The sequence below is a fragment of the Rhinolophus sinicus genome, linkage group LG06, assembly GCF_036562045.2.
Source record: "Rhinolophus sinicus isolate RSC01 linkage group LG06, ASM3656204v1, whole genome shotgun sequence".
Classification (NCBI taxonomy): domain Eukaryota; kingdom Metazoa; phylum Chordata; class Mammalia; order Chiroptera; family Rhinolophidae; genus Rhinolophus; species Rhinolophus sinicus.
In genome coordinates, this window is record NC_133756.1 from 2,474,344 (window position 1) to 2,489,348 (window position 15,005).

Genomic DNA, 15,005 nt, shown 5'->3' on the forward strand with positions numbered 1-15,005 from the left:
TTCTGGGACTGTTGCTGAAATCGTGGGGAAGAGAAAGTCAGTCTTTCCACTGAGGTGGCTGAGGATGGACGTAAGCCTGGAGCGGCTGTCAGCCATCTGTCCGCTGTAGGGTGATGACCTGCCTTGAGATGGAGCCCACACAGGAAAGCAGGAGCCCAGAACTGAGGGTCCCAGGTACCTCCTGACCACCCGAGTCAAGCCCGGAGCAACCTCCTCCTGAAATTTCAGACACACGCACCACTGGATCCCCTGTTCACTCAACCCAGTTTGAGGTGCGATTCTGTTACTTGCAACTTAGAGACCTATAATAATGTCACTCCCTGACGTTTGTGCTGAGGTCCGTTTTCTCAGGTGTGAGAGAAAGGACTTGAGTTGCAGCCAGTCGTGTGGCAATTGCTTGCTACCCTTGGCCTGCCTTATCTAGACTGCGGCCACTTGAGTGTTTGTTGGGGGTAATTGTGAAGTGTCCCCTAATCCTTGAACAATTCTATTTGGGACCTCCCATGAAAACCCAAGAGTACTCCCTGCTTGAATGTCTTCTACCCATCATTGTATTGCCTGGAAGAAAATGGAGAACAACCCTCCCCTCTATGCTCCTGGACACCCTCCTGCAAATGGAGACCCTCTTTTCTGTGTTTTATTCCATGATGGTCTGGGACCATGGGAAAGAAAGCAAATGGTGGCTTTCTGGAAAACCGCGTGGATGCCCATGTGATAATGGACACAGAGTAAGTGTACACAGATGCCAACATTGTTGTTGTCATAATAGAAACTGGGGGCAGAACTCCCAGTGCCCTCTGGCAGGCTGGGGTCCATCCAGGTCTCCGAGGCTTAAGTTTCCACATCCCTGGAGACAGAGGAGCCACCGCTCTCCCTTTGGGATCGGGGTGGGATGTTGCTGTCATAATAACTATTGTCTCCTCCTTCGCTTGCCCCTCGAGATCCGGTTCCACCTTGCCCTGCTTCCTGCCTCGGAGGCGGCCCTCTGTGGACCACGAGGAGCTGCTCTGCCCTCCACCTTCTGGGCAGGGGTCCCCACGGCGGGCTAGAGGGAGGGAGGAGACTAGGGGCAGGGTATTCATTCTCCTGGCTCCCTGCCTTCAAGGCCTTTATCAGGGGAAGATCCATCCTGGCCTCTTCCATCTTCCGGTGGCTCTGTTCTTCGGCTCGTGGCAGCTTCTCTCCCATCGCTTCCTCCATCTTCACACAGTTATCTGTCTCCTCTGTGGTCTCACCTTGTGTCCTCTCCTCTTCTTATGTGGTCATTAGTTATAGCTGAGGACCCGCCCTCGAGGATGACCTCACCTCGAGACCTTTGGGTTGCATCCTGAGGTTCCGGGTGCACATGAATTGGGGGGTGGGAGAATACTGTTCAACACACTACAAAGCCCTCGTGGACTGGTTGTGTCCCCCGAACACAGGTCACTGCTCCCCTCAAGGTGTCCTGCTCTGTGTGGCTCTCTCGTCTGGGCCTGGATTATTGCTCCCACCATTGTCCTTTCATAGCCTCGGGATGGTAGCAGCTCTGAAGTGCCAGCCCCGGGGTTCCCACTCTCTCTTTTACTCTCTTGAGGTTCCCTGGCACCCCACCTTGTAAAGAAACCCCCTTGAATGATCCTGAAAGTGCCACCTCTGTCCACAAGGTTAGTCATTCCCACTTGAATGAAGAAACAGACTCAACGAGGCCGAGTTATTTGCCCAAACTCCGAAGCTGAGACGTGGCACCAAAGATTGCTTCCAGATCCGTGGGCTTCCCTGTCAGGCAAGACCCTCCGTCTGTCAGGATCCCAGGGAAAGCCTGTTCTGCCCCCAAGAGGGGTCCTTTGCGGTGTGGGAATGTGGGGAGAGTGGGGAGTTCGCGAACCTCTCGACTCTTGTCGCTGCAGGTGATAGAAACCTTGCTCCAACCGGCTTCAGCAAAAGAGAGGGTCGACTGGCTCATGTGCCTTAGAAGCCCTGGGGGTGTCTCTGGATTCAGGTGTGCAAATGATGACCCAAAGTAGGCACCTGTCCTCTCCTCTCTCAGCTCTGCATCTCCCCATGCTGGTGCCAGGATGGCTCTCGTCCTCACAGGTACAGGATCCCAGGAGAAAGGGAGCTTTCCCCCACAGTGGCTGCAGAAAACCCAGGGAGGGCACTGGATTGGGTCACATACTTGGCAGCTGGCCCCCAAAGGGAATCAGGGTGTAGCTGAGACTTCTGGCAAGGGCAGGTGCCAGTGGCTCCAGCTTGGTGGGGACAGGTGGGTGGAGGTTTTATCACTCACCTGCGGCTGCGGGGGAGAAGTGGGGGGACAGGCAGATGTGGGACTGGGCCTTCTTCCTGCGCAACACAGGCTCCTCCCTGGCAAGAGGTCTGGGAAGGTGGCAGTGGGCAGTCTCTCCAGAGAGGTGGTCAAGCGTGTGGGTGCTGTGTGCAGAAGGACAGCCACCTGGTCCCAGGACTTCGACACCATACACCTCCTGGCAGTGGGGCCGCGCTCTGCAGTGGAGCCTGTTTCCCTGCCCCTGTGTGTCCTCTCTGGTCGCCTTGTGCCCGGCCAGGCTGGAGGCCCATCAAGGATGGGTCACTGGCCCTATGCTGTCCTAGCCGCCCTCAGCATCCTCAGTAAATGCCTGTGGAGAGGCTGATGGGTGGCATGCGAGACTCGGGAGCGAGGCAGGGAGGGCACTGTTTCTCCAGGTCATGTACTGAATAAACATGTTTTGTGCCAGCTCGGTGCCAGGCGGCGTGGGACACCGAGAGGCGGAGGGGTGGGACCAGCGCAGCATCAGAGCGGTCTCTGTCTGAATCCAGGCCGTGCCTCCTCCCAGCTGCGAGTCACACTTTGGGCCAAACTGTCTCCCTGTGTGCCTCAGTTTCCTCTTCCATAAAATGCAAATGGACAGCTGACCTCATGGAAGTGCTCAAGAGCTAACGGAGGCAGAACCTTCAGCGCCCTGCCCAGGGCCTGGGCACTCAGACGGCGGCTCGAGCTGGTTTATGGAATACCCCCGAGTCGTCTGACTGCTCAGCGCTTGCTGCGCTTTGTCAAACCACTCCTTCCGGGCCCTCAGTCACAGGTTTTTATTCATTTTCAACTTCAAAACTCGGAGTTTGTCTTACACTCTTCCCCTCTGCCCGAGGTTTAGCTCCCTCCCGTGAGCTGGACTGGAGGATGAGGGGACAAGACACAGAGATGTGGCCTCGCCCACCGTGCTACTTGCTGTCCTGCTGGGGACAGTGGTGGGAGGCTGTCTTAGTCCTTCCCCCGGTGAGGTGCACCCTTGCCCTGGCCCCATCCTGGTGCGAATGGGATAAGAATGATGGCCTGTCACCTCCTGCACTTATGTTTTCCCCAGGCAGCCCCCTCCCCCACACACATCTCTCTGGTAGGAGGTATAAGAATTATCCAAGGGGATGGGCGGCTTCCTGTCCCTCCCCAGATTCCCCCAACTCCCTTCCTTGCAGTCGGGAAAGAAGATGCCTTGGTGGCCTCCTAGTTAGGAGAGAGACACTGGCCCCGGGGCTTAAAGTGTCTGTGTCACTGAGGGGGGAGGAATTGGGTGCAACGAACAGGAAGAGTCTCTCTCCCCTTAGAATGTTGTCATTACTATCAGTGCTTGGGACAAGGATCCCCTTGTTTTGTACACGCTGTCACTGTGGGTGTGTGAGGCGAGAGGGAGGAAGAGGAGAGAAGAGAATCTCCGGAGTGTGCAGCTCCTTCCCAAAGCCCGGCAGGGCCCCCTTTGTCTGAGGTGGTCCTGGCAGAGGCCTGTCTGCAGCCAGGGGACAAATGAGTGGGATGGTCCCTTCCCATAGCAGAGCTGCTTGGTGATAGGTCAGCAGAGACCCCACAGAAAAGACCCTGGCACACCCCTGGCTGATGCTCTGGGGAGCTGGGAGAGGACCCAGGGGCACACACCCCATGGCACTGACCCTTCCCCTCCTACCTGTGGCCCCCATTTTCCTCCATCTCAGCTCCCAGTAGCCCTGCCCTGTGTGGTTGGATGGGAGGGATTTAGAGAAGTCAGTCCCGCTGGGGGAAGCCCTCCCCTCCAGGATGAGCTAGAGCACTGGATTAGGAGTCTGAAGGGCAAGTCCGGTCCCCAGAACCCCAGTAAGGAAAACAGAAGCTCCACCCCATCCACAGGGCAAGTACCACATGCACTTGCACGCTGGGTACTTACACACATGTCCTTGGTGAATCCAGCCCACAGACCCCGTGGCCAGGGTCCATCTCAAAACATCTGCCTCTTGGTTCTGTGTAAATCTTCTTCTGCTCACCCACTGACCCCTGGAACTCCCCCAGTCCACACCAGAAGCTGGGAGGAAGACTCCATTGGCCAAGGAGGAGCCAGGTTTTCTGTCCCAGAGACTTAATCTGGTGCTGGGCTTGAGGGAAAGAAGAGGAGGCAGCAGAGGGCTGATTTGTACAGGAGTTCAGGTTGTGTACTGCACAAGGGTGCCTTGCCTGTGAGGGCATGGTTGTCAGTGTAGATATAAACTGCCCCATATGAAAATGTGTGGACAAATGTGAGAATTTGGGCCTGTGCTTGTGGGGAGCTGGGGCGAGCCTTTCCACGGCCTGGCCTGGACACATTCAGGGAGGCCCTCGTACACTCCTGGCACGCATGCACACACACATTGGCAGCTGTGCTGGGGACACCCTGAGGTCCCTCTATCTGCCTGCTGCTCTCGGACCCCTTCCCACCCTGGCTGGGCTCCTTGAGGGCAGTCCTGAGGCAGGGCTTAAGGAACAAGTGGAGGCCAAATAAGTGAATGAATGAAGGAGAGGCAAGTGACACGTGGGGCAAATGGATGATGAAATGAGTGGGTGAGCAGCTGACAATTCTGACCGTGTCCTGACTTCCTAGGCTGAGCGGAGCTCTGCACTCTGGCCAGTTTTGGGGTCTGTGCTGGGTGGAGAGAGCGCCCTTTCTTCGTAGTTTAACCCCAAGTATTTCTGGGTTTGGGTCTGCAGTCTTCCCAGCTCAGACCTGGGCCCAGGGACCAGTGGGTAGAGAACTGACCTTGGGTTCAAAGTTAAAGCCCCCACTGAGTGTCTACTGCTGCAGCAGCTGCCACAGGCCACGTGGAGCGGGAAGTGTCAAGGAGGGGGAGGCGGGTGTTTTACTGGGGCCCCAGTGAGCCCCTCCAGGAACCCCCAGCCTCCTTCTTCCCTCCCACAGGCAGTGTGGGTTCATTGGCCCGGCAGGTGCGGATTGGGGCCTGGGGGCAGGGGCAGAGGGAGAGGGAGACGAGGAACTCTGTCCCAGCCCGCCCGCAGGGAGTCTGCTCACCCCTCCCCAGGCTCTGGCGAGAGACTGGAACACAAAGCTATTTTTATTTATGATACTGTCAGTGGGCTGGCCTCTGTCTAGACAGCTGGTGTTATCATTCGAGGCCATCCTGGAATGTGCAGCCCCATTTATTGAGAACAGAAGACAGTGTGCAGATTAAACAGCTCATAAAAATAAGCTGGGAACAACACTGGGCCGGGAAGACCAAGGTAACCCGGCTAGGTCAGTTGTCCTCATTTGTTTTGGACCCGGGGATGTTTTCAGAGAAAACAAGGAATGAGGTGGCCCTGGGGAAGCCAGCACGTCCTGCCCGTGCCCCTCGGCACAGACGCACGTTGGGAAGCTGCAGAGTGTCTCCCTCACAAGTGGGGCGGCAGGCAGAGACGAAGGAGACGCCACCTTGCCTGGGACAGGCCTCCCGGAGCAGCTGGGACCCTGTCTGCGGAAACCTTGGCCTCCCCAGGGCAACCGAGCACCCAGCCATCTTCTCCTGGGGCTCCAGCCCTCAGCACAGAGGCCATTGCTGGTCACCTCGGTTATCTGGGCTTCAAAGGAGAGCCAGGCTCTGGGACAATGATCAAGGAGACACGTGTTTTGGGCACACATTTACCACCTTATTCATTCATTCGTTCGTTCATTCATTCATTCATTTGTTCATTTGCTCAATCAATCCACAAACGTATATTGAGCATGTACAACATCCAGGCAGCGACTCAGGTCTTATCTTCAAGATGCTTCCAGAGGGACGTGGGGCGAGACCGACATGAAAACACAGACTCAGGTCCCAGAGAGAAATTCTGGAGACTCCCAAATGGTCTGATCTTATCGCTCCCTTAGTTAAAGGGCTACTGGTACCCATGAGGGAGAGGCGGGCACCCCAGCCCAGCCTTCCTTGCCGCCAGCCTCATCTCTCACCAGCCCCAGCCCTTGGCCTGTCTGTCTGCAGCCTCAATTTACTTGGGGGTGCTGGGGCCCTGTCCCCCCAACTACATCCCATGGCACGGCAGCAGTATCAGTGGGTGGACCCACCCATACCCTCGGCGTGTCCGAGGGACTGGTCACTGTGCACAGAAGTGGTCTGGGAGCACAGAACCCCCTTCTCAGGACACTGCCCTGTGCTGAGTGGGCTCTAAGCAGCCGCTGACTCCTCCCAGAAAAAGACACCAAAGGGTGGGGCTCAAGGAGCCACACAGGTTGGCCCGGGCTCTTCTCAGAAGCACAGACTGCTCGTGGGTTTCGAGACTGGAGCCCCCAGAGAAATGCAGAGCTAGGGCCTGGACCAGGAGCTGTCCGGAGAGAGAAGAAGTTCTGTATGTGAACAGACTAAATGACCCTGAAGTCCTGAGGGTCAGGCTCCTTCAAGAGGCTGCCCGTGGGAGGCAGAGAGGCTGTGAGTTCAGAGCATTGTTATCGTTAATAGTAGCAGGACTATACACCCAGCCATTAAATGGCACTCCCTCTATGTGCAAGACACTTCCCAGCACCTTACAAAAAAACCACTCAATGAGGTGGGTCCTATAACTATCCTTATTTTACAGAGGAACCTACACAAATGGGCTCAAGTTCCCTCCCCTGGAAAACTCCTAGTCACCCTTCAAAACCCTGCATGGGCATTGCTGTTCCGATCCCCTTGTAGAGCCCATCACTACTCCCTCCATGACTTGGAGTCCCACCTCCCATGTCTGTTGGTTTGTACCCCTTGCTCAGAAACTTGGTTTTCTGCATCTGAATCTCTGAGGTCCTCATGTGTCTGGCACAGACAAGGGGTCAAGACGTGTTTGCCAAATGGGATAATGGAAGCTGTGGCACCCCTTTTCCTCACTCCTGGGGGCCTCCTGCAGGAAAAGGTTGCTTGTCTCCCTCAAAGGTGACTAGGATGACCTCAAGGGCCTGTCCTCCAAGGGGAGTCTGGGCTGGTCTGCTGCCTCAGCTCAGCCCCAGCTCATCCTTCCAGGAAGATGGGGATGGGGGCTACTCAGAAGGGGTCTCCATCTTCCAGGGATGGCTGCAGGACGCACAAGGGGAAGCCGTAGGACCCGAGGGAGGGGCGGGCCTATCTAAGATGCTTATCTTCCCCACTTTCCTGTAAATTGATATTATAATAATAAGACCTTGGGCATGTGTGGGTTTTGCAACTTTTCAGGGTGTTGGCCCACACCCAGGCCTCATTTGATCTTTGCAACACCACGAGCTTGGCCAGAAGGTATCATTATTCCCATTTTACAGAGGAGGAAATTGAGGCTTCCAGAGGCAGTGTCCTCAGTCACAGGATCGTTCTGAGTCCAAACCCCAGCCCCCCTGTCACCTTGCCTGGGTCTCTTTGCACTTCCACAGGTGGCTGCGGGCTTTGCCCTGCAGAGGGCCAGCCTGAGAGCTTCCTAAATTCCATCACCATTTCTGGTAACCAACCCCGGGGGATCCTGGGAGAGGGCACCCCTTCCTCTTTCTGGTTCTCTGGAGGATTCAGAAGTAAAAAGGAGAGCGGGAGCTAGGGGCTGGGCGCACAGAGAAGTCTGGTTCCTTAGGGCTGCCAGAAAGGCAGGCTGGCGGGTCTACCCTTGCAGCCCAGGGAGGCAGGGCCCCCGGGTCCCAGCGTGCCACTGCCCCCGCCTCACAGCCCCCAGGCCCTCCAGGCGTCACATTCAAGGGACAGGCAAGCGCTTCCGCCCTAGCAGAGGATGTTTTCCTACCCGGTGGACAAAACATTTCTGGCACTTTCAGGAGGGGACTGAACGCTCTGTCCACTTTGGCGGCACTCGGGATTCCTGGATGGATACAAGTGTGCTTTCACATGCTACAAGATTAATTACACAGCCTTCCTCCTCCTGGGCTCCCCACCAGCACCACCCCTCATCCCACCCCTTTTCCCTGGTCACTCACTCGCTCCAGAGCAAACTTCTGAGAAATTATTCCAAGTGGCCTCAGGAAATGGACACTTGAGTCTTGTGCCTCTCATTACAGGCCTCCTTGGTGGAGGAGGGGCTGAGAAACACCCCCCAACCCCGAGTCCTATGAACCCCAACCGTCTCATGTTGGGGACATCTCGGCTCGCTTGACACGGTTGGCTTCTGGCCTGACATGGTGGCCTCCATCCAAAGGTTGGTCCTACTGGTGCCTCCCTGGAAATTCCCCAGTTCACCGGGATTTCCAGAAGTTTGGGAAACTTCCAGAACCCCCTGAATGCACTGGTCTCAGCCCTGGTCCCCTGTAGCCTTCCATGTTCCATTTAAACAGGCTGGCATCAGGTGGCCAAAGTGAAATGAGTGGGTCGGACCAGGATGGAAGAGCAGGAAAGCAAAAGAGAGGTCTGTGTCCACACCTGCTGGGGGACAACTCTGGCATGTAGGGCCTGCCCCAATGGGTGCTTCACTGCAAAACTCTTTGTGAGGTTTCAAGGCTTGTAGACCCTGCCTGTTCCTGAAGGTCCAGCACTCAGGACGTCCCACAAACTTAGGGTGCCCACAAGATGCCCCAAAGTCAGGGCCACACTGCCACCCTAAGAGAGCTGGATGCTTTGGAAATCGGGCTCCCATCCTGGGTCCACTCAGGCAGAATCAGGCTGGGGCGGCCTGGGAGGGAGCGGCAACGATGCTGAGCAAAGGCCTCTGGGCCAGTGCCAGGACCCTGAACCCGCTGGGGCGAGCTGAACTCCAGCGGGAGGCAGGCTGCTAACCAGTAAGCAAGTTGTAAAAACCCAACTCAGACACAACATCTGGCAGCTGCTTCAAATAGTTCTCTGTCTGAAGTTGGAGTTGCTCGCAGCCCTCCAGTAAATCAAACCATGTGCAAAGAGGAGCCCTGGGCCGACCTGAGGCACCCCGCTTGGCCGGGTCCCAGCCGCGCCTCCAGGCTCTCCTCCTCTTTAAAGAGGCCGGGGTTCACATTCCAATTTCTTGTATGATCAGTTCAGAGTGGGCCTGGCTGGAGAAGCCGCAGGGAGGTGAGCGACCTCCCTCTGTCCCAAAGAAAGATGGAGGGAGACAGGCATTGAGACTCCATGGGGTCCTCGGCGCTCGGACCTCACGCCGCTGCCTTCGCCTCTTTCTCATGACCCTGAGCAATGCCCGCACCTTCCCAGACCATGGGACCCACTCCCTGTAGCTGAGGGACATCCAGAGAGAGGGTCCATGTCCTCTGTCCACTGACAAGCTCCAAGTTCTCTCCACATCCTGGCCTGAGCCTGGCCCTGTGGCTCCCACGCATAGCCTGGGCGCCCACAATAGTCACCAGTTTTACAGCAGATCTGCTTTCGGGGGCCTGGCCGTCAGAGGCCGCGGCAGGAGGGAGGGGATAGCGCTGGGCATCCTTGCCTTTTTGGAAGCACCCATGACAGGCCTGGCACTGGGATATTTCCCACCCTCGTTGTTTCATGAGTCCTCACGATCATCTTGCGAGTGGGTTTTGTGATGGTCCCTGTTCTGAAGATGCCCCAGTGTGTGGAGGGTTGTGGGGACAGAGCCAGGAGTGCAGTTTCCAGGCTCTCGGCCTCACGTGGAAAGGTGCTGGCTCAGGTAGTAAATGGCCATCACCTGTGATTGGATGGCTATCATCTGTGGCTAGTTGGCCGTCAGCTGTAACCAGTGAGCCATTGGCCACTAATATAACTGCCGTGGCTACACTAGCAGCAAATGGGGGCTAGCAAGAAGATGATGGCTGAGCTAGCAAGCGCGGATTCCAGTTAGCAAGTGAGGTTGGTTGGCAGAGAGAAGAGTATGGCAGGTTGCAGATAGTGTGGCTCCTGCTTCCTGTATCTCCAACCCAGCCACCAGCGAGACTATAGTGGTGTGACTCCCCTACCTATGGCTCCGTGGTGTTCCTTTTTGGCCTCACTATGTCCTGCGTTCTTATGTGGGGAGCGGGACCAGAGACCTTGCATGACACCCTGCATGACAAGCGTTGAGTGGTCGCCCTCAGAGAGATATGTCTATGTCCTAACCTCAAAACCTGGGAATGTGACCTTATTTGGAAAAGGCTCTTAGCAGATGCCACTGAGTTAACAATCTGGAGATGATTTCATCCTGGATAATCCAGCTGGGCCCTAAGTCAATGACAATTGTCCTGCTCAGACAGACAGGGAGACAGAGGGGAGAAGGCCACTGGAGGTGGACGCAGAGGTTGGAGGGATGCGGCCACAAGCCGAGGAACCCCTGCAGCCACCAGGAGCAGAAGTGGCAGGAAGGATTCTCTGTTTGAGCCTCTGGAGGGAGCACGGCTCTGTCCACACCTTGAGTTTGGACGTTTGGCTTCCAGAACTGTAAGAACACAAATGTGTGTTCTATTAAAGCTACCCAGTGTGTAGGCATTTGTTGCATCAGCCACGGGAAACTAATACAACGTGGCAAGTGAGGGTCGGAGAGGCTGGGCAAGACCACACAGCTCTTGGGAGCCCCGGACTGTGCCAGGATGACGACCAGGCTGACTTTTAGAAAACTGCCTTCCTTTCCATCCAGAAGGACAGAGGTTTCACGGCCCAGGCAATTTCCCTACAAGATGCCTTTGAAGGAAAGGCTCGTTCTCCAACAAGGCGGCTTCTGGTTGGTCAGCTTCAGAGCGCAGACACGGGACCCCAGGTGCTCTGGGCGGGGCGTGAGGAATCACGTCAGCTTCTACTGACCACATACTATGGGCCAGGCGGCGCTCACTCACTCACAACAACCCGAAGAAGAGGAAATATTCTTCCCATTTTACAAATGAGGAAACCAAGACATAGGGAAGCCATAGGGAGCAAAAAGCAAATTGGAAGTGACCAGAGCCAGACATAAAGGGTCGCGTAGTGTGAACCATCCATGGGAAATGTCCAGCATAGGCAAACCCACAGGGTCAGAAAGCAGATGAGTGGTTGCCAGGGGACAGGGAGGGGGGAATGGGAGTGACTGCTAATGGGTACGGGGTCTCTTTTGGGATGATGGAAATGTTCTGGAACTAGATAGAGGTGTTTGTAGAACATCGTCAATGTGCCAAATGCCACTTGAAGTGTGCCCTTCAACATGGTGAGTTTGATGTTATGTGTTCCACCTCAATTTTTAAAAACACACAGTTGGAAAAGGGTGAGGGAGGAACACCTTTTGCCAAGTACTCTGATGCACTCAGCCTTAAGCATATAGTGTCTCAGTGGGACCCCCTCCTGGGGAGGGAAGGATTACTCCCATTTCACAGATGGGAACAGCAAGGCTCCTGAGACTCCTCGGAGTTACTGTCCTAGGCAGTGAGGAGGGGAACTGGTGTGAAACCCAGGCTGTCTTGGATCCAGCTCCCAGGCCCTTCTCCCAGCCACGCAGCCCCAACACGCAGGGACTAGCTGGAAGGTGAAAGGTCTTTGCTTTTTGGCTGACGTTTATTCTATAATATCTGGGGTCATTAGCAACTCCAATGGCAGCTTTGCTTAACAGAGGTCATTGGAAAGGAACTTCACAACTGCACTTCGGTTGAAAATCTTTCAAAAGGTGGGGCTCGGGGGTGCAGGTGGGAGGGATAATGGAACATCTGTGAGGAAACAGGGCAGACACGAGGAGAGAGACACAGTCCTGGGTGAGTGCTGAGGTCGTGGGAAATACCCGCAAGCAGCTCCCAGGTGGACGGTGCCTAGGCAGTGGCTCTGAGACCTGCGTGGTGTCTCCGAGCTTCTGGTTCAGCTTTCTAGGACTCATTTCCTTGGGGAAACCAAGGCTCAGGAGAAGAGGCCAAGACTAAAGTTTCCCTCCTTCCACTCCCATATCCCCCCACTTTGTTCATTCCTCTAAGACAAGCATGTGGGTGCCGGGAAGATGCTGGCCTTGCAGCCCCAGCTCTCGGGGCCTCTGCACATGCTCTGAAACCCAGAGTAGCTAGAGCTGATTCCCACACCAGTGGTCTCTGTCATGCAGGGAGGCCTGCGGGGTCTCTGCTCCCGCTCCCCACAAGAGAACGCAGGACACGGTGAGGCCAAAAAGGAACACCCATGGAGCCATAAGTAGGGGAGTCATACTAGCATATTCTCTCTGGCGGCACTATAGTCTCACTGGAGGCTGGATCCACACTGTCCACAACCCGCCATCCTAACTGCAATCCGCGCTTGCCAGCCCAGCCACCATCTTCTTGCTAGCCCCCATTTTTTTCTCTTTCTGCTAGCGTAGCCACAGCAGTTATATTAGTGGCCAATGGCTCACTGGTTACAGCTGACGGCCAACTAGCCACAGCTGATGGTCATGCAATCACAGTTGATGGCCATTTACTACCTGAGCCAGCACCTGTCTATGAGAGGCCGAGAGCCTGGAAACTACTTTCTGGGGCTCTGCCCCCACAGTCTCCAAGCTTCTCTGGACCACAGTCCCCTGCAGGCCTCTGAAGGTGTCATGCAGGGTGTCATGCAGGGTCTCTGGGCCCGCTCCCCATATAAGAACGCAGGACATGGTGAGGCCAAAAAGGAACACCCACGGAGCCATAGGTAGGGGAGTCATACCACTATATTCTCGCTGGCAGCTGGGTAACACACACGAAGTAGGATCCACACTATCTGCAATCCGCTGTCCACTTCTCTGCCTGCCAATAAACCAACCAACCAACCAACACAGCCCTGCAGTTATATCAGTAGCTAAGTGGCTAACTGGTTACAGTTGATGGCCAACCAGTCACAGCTGGTGGCCATCTACTACCTGAGCCAGCACCTTTCCACGTGAGGCCGAGAGCCTGGAAACTGCTCTCTGGGACTCTGTCCCCACAGAAGGAAATGGGGAACGGCAGGGGGTCTGCATGGGCACAACTCTGTATATAATTCTGGGACCCTCTCCCCAGGGACCCCTAAGGCAATGTGTCAGAATCAGCTATTGGTGTTTCCACAATGCAGATTCCCCCCACACACACATACACTGCATAAACATTTCTGGGATTTTTCTTTGCCCCCAAGGATCCCTGGTGATTCAGATGTAGAAGGTGGAGTTCAAGTGAAGGTCTCCAAACTAGGTCTCCATACTCATGAGCCTTTATAAGATGTGTCCTTACGGATGGCTGTAAGGTCCACCTGCAGAAGAGTCAGAGAAGGGACAAATGAGGCCTTTGCTTTTTCTGCCTACAAAGTAGACTCAGAAGAGGCTGCAGCTGGGCCGGGTAGGAAGACAGACCCCGGGCAAGGTCAACGTCACCTTTCATCTCGCCAGCTGCCCTCTACCTGGGCTTTTCCTCTGGGAACATTCCCTCTGCCCAGGAAAATCATTATCAGATTGGCGGCAGCAGCAGCTGTTCTGCAGCCTGGGAAGGAAGGTTCCAGAGAAGTGTGAGCTCTCTTTAAAAAGAAAGAAAGGAAGAAAGAAAGATAGGAGAAAAGATCAGAGCGCTGTGGAGGACACAGAGGTCTGAAGCTGGGATGGGATGTCACTGAGGAGGAGGATGGTTAGGCCAGTCCCGCCTGCCAGCAGCTGAGCCCTGAGAGGCCCCGGGAGAGCTGTGAGTGGCTTCCTCTGGGCTAGCTCGGCCAGGACATCATTTGTTGATTCTAGAGCCCAGTCCCTAGCTCATGATTTCCTCCCTGGTTGCCATGGCCCCGTGCAGAAAACATAGCAAACGCCTGGCCCGGGGCAGCTCATTTATTTCAAATATTCCTTGCAGCTGGACTCCAACCACGCTTGGGTGTCTGGACTGGAGCATGAACTAATTGCTCTGTCTTCGGCCCCCTCCCCGGCTCCCCCGGCATACTTTATGGTTCAGTAAAGTCCACATTCCTCATCTCACCGAGGAGGAGCGGGAGGAAGGGCGGGAGAGAAGCCCGTGTGCAGGAGATGGATGGTTGGATGGCGGAGGGAGGAGGAAGGGCTCTTCCCATCTATGGCCAAGCCCGAGAGCCTGCTACCTGCTCGAAGGCAGGGTATTAATTACAACCACATGGCCGGTCTGCAAGATGGTTTTATGAAGGCCGCTCCCTTCAACATGAAACCCGGCTCCCCCCGAAGTCTCCCGGCCGCACAAAGGCCCTTATTTTCCCTGTGCTTCCTGTACCCCTCCACCCTCACCGCCTGACCCCTCTTTACCCCCCACCCCGCCGCCCCTTCAAAGCAAGCTGGAGTTCCAACTGCAACCCAGACATGAACTCCAACCTAAAAATAATTTCAGACCACCCCTTTCCTCCAACCACGTCTGGGGAAGGCATCCAAGGGGTCCCTTTCCCAATACCCACCTTGATCGCTGGAGACTGTACCCTGGAAGAAAGAACATTTATCAGGAAGTTGGTTTAGGAATGTGTGGTACAGTCTCAAAGACCAATTCCAGTCCAGGAACTGCCATTTTCCAGAACAGAAAGAAGTGCATGAGCTTTAAAAGCACTTGTCTGCATACTTCCTAGTAGGCTGGGCCCTATGCGAAAGCTTCACTTCACCCTTGCTTCCCTCCTAGGTGGGCACGATGATCTCTGCCATTTATGGAGACTCCTCCAAGATCACACAGCTAGTGAGGGTCAGAGCCAACGTTTGAACCCAGGTCTGACTCAGGAGGCCATGTGCTTGTCGCTGGGCCAATCCACCAACACAACGAAAGAATTTCCCTTTACCCAGCAACTTTTCGAAAGAGCTGACACAGTTGCCGTGGTCTTCAGACTCTCTTAGGCAAGGTCACTTGGGGAGTTTGAGAAAACAGCAAATTCCTGGGCCTGGCCCTAGAAATGTTGATTCAATCCGTCTCCAGCAGGCCCCGAAACATGCATTTTAACAAACACCTCCCCAGGGACGCGGGTGCAGCTGGTCTGAGGAAAGTGACAGG